Source organism: Salvelinus sp. IW2-2015, unplaced genomic scaffold (genome assembly GCF_002910315.2).
Source record: "Salvelinus sp. IW2-2015 unplaced genomic scaffold, ASM291031v2 Un_scaffold4251, whole genome shotgun sequence".
NCBI classification, from domain to species: Eukaryota; Metazoa; Chordata; class Actinopteri; order Salmoniformes; family Salmonidae; genus Salvelinus; species Salvelinus sp. IW2-2015.
This window is the reverse complement of record NW_019945522.1, coordinates 72,109-74,606: the sequence shown is the minus strand read 5'-3', so window position 1 is coordinate 74,606 and position 2,498 is coordinate 72,109.

Here is a 2,498-nt window from a genome sequence, read left to right as displayed (position 1 = left end):
AGAGCATTGGTGACTAACTGTGCTGCTGGCAACAATTTAATTTGAGCTTTTTTGTAGATGTTACCTGACTCCGGCCATATTCAACGGGTGTTGAGCGTTATTAAATACATCAGTTATTCTGCGCTCTGGTACTCAGACGAGGGTGCTCTGCAATCGGAGTAGAGAGCCAGAGCGAATTAACAATGTCCATTGAGAACGCACACGACCCCTTGGCTAAGAATGATGTGAATAATCAAGTCAATAAACATTGGGTAGTTAGTTAGAATATAGTTACTATACTGGCAAGTTTGATGTATAAGTAGCCAACTAACATTAGGTAGCTAGCTCACATACTGGTACATACTGCTGTAAAGATATGCTATGCGTTTTGTAAGGATAGTGTAGCTAACATAACGTGTAAGGTAACTTATTTGAAAGTCATTACTTTATTGCATTGCTCAACATTTGTCATAATTATTTAAAGCAGTTYATTTGTATCCGCTCTCTCGTTGGACTTCGGCTGCATATTTTCCTCCATTTTCTTCAAATCTGAAAACGTTGAAGCCACAACCATTTCCTGAAGATTTGCATTATGGGCCCTAAAGTACTGCGTGTATATGTCATATTTTGGCGAATTTAGTACGACATCCGGGAACTTTTGGCATACTAACTATATCATACTATGACCAATAAACAGACTATATACTCAATTAACATCACAAATAGTGCGATTAGTATGAGTATTCTAACACAGCTCAGGACTCTGGGCAGCCATTTTGTTTGTTTAAAAACTAGGTTGCCCTTTAAAAAAGCGACACAAAAATCAACCAATCTGCAGTTCAACCAATAACAAAGCTGTAATTCCACCACTGTTTTGGTAATAAGATGATGGATGGGGCTGGAGAAATTTAACTACTCTCAAATTCATAGACAAACCTATGGATGCAAGGACTGACCATCCATGATATCAACATTATAGTTTTAACCATGTTGATTTACATTGTTTCTAAACATTGGAGTAAAAAAAGCTTATTTGGGGTTCTGATGGGGTAAACAGTTGAACTAAGCTCATGAGGCATGTGTTATATTCTTCAAGAATCAATGGCTATAAATAATTTAAAAGTCAAAATATGGATGTAGCAATTGCACAATTCCCCTTTAACACCACACATCAGTTCAACAACCGCAGAGTGTGTACTTCTGTTAAGACAGTACTTACGAGTGTTAATCAGGGCCCGTTCATCGTTAGAACCATCGGATGCCTGAAGATGCGTTTGGGAAACCGGGACCAGATACCCAGTTTCGTCCTCTTCTTCATTTTTCGATGTGACAGTCATCTCCCCCTCTTCTTTCACTGAAACGTCTTTCCCTTCTTCTTTCACTGTAACAGCCTCACCCTCTACTTGTTTTTGTATTGTAACAGCCTCCTCTACCTCCTCCTCTTCCACGAGAGCTTCTTTCTCCATCCAGCAGACCCCCTCTTCTTCTTCACCAGGAACGGGGTTAAGTTTGAGACTGGAGCTATGAGGCATGTACTGGAGTCGCTAAGTGGTATAATTCAAAGCAGTGTCACTTTATCAGCAGCACGTGAACAATGACGTCTGAAGAATAATTTCGTCGAACACCTGATTGGTTTGGTATTGGGCTCGTTCGACATTGCAGCCGACAGTGCAGGTGGCTGCTGACTGCTGACTGCCTAATTTACAAATCACCTTGCATCATAAATAACTACTCATTATTATTTATAAATCAGTCAGCCAGTCACCGTTTACCCACAACGCAGAATGGATTTGATGCTCTCGAACACGGCCAGTGGTTTAATATATGACACAATGGCTACGCTGCTACGGCGTGTGACTTCATCTATTTAAATGTGGCTGTACTGTTATTTCTGTTGTAGTTTACATCATAGGGAATAGGCTGGTCCTCCATATTACTTTACACCTGACTTTGTCATTCCTCTGAATTATGATTGGTTTAATGTAATGACTCCAAAAATAGAACAGTGAGGTGTAACTTTGCATTGGGACTTAAAAATATTTTATTTTATAAAAATACAAAACATACAAACAACAACATCATACAAACATTAACCTGCCCAGACCCACTAGAACACACCTCCATCTCCATTAACTACATCACACCTCCATCTCCAGGGCCTGCATCACTCTCCGCCACATGGCCCCAAACAGCACCATATTATTTCTCTCCGTCGCCCAGCACTTTACATTTTAGATAATAAGCATTTCACCTTTCCGTTGCGTTGACAACGGAGGATTGGTTGATTTCCAGTTTTTAAGTATAGTATTTAAGATGATTGACGAGCGGTATCGTCCAACTATCGGGTATCTCACTGCACCCTCAAATGCCATGTCTTGAAATATGCAGACAGACAGATTAAAAGTAATTTTWCATTGTATAACTGTACTTCTGACAGCGAACTTTCTAACTCCGCCCATAACTTTATGATGTAATAACATTCCCAGAAGGCATGGATTATTGAGTCATCGTTCATTTTA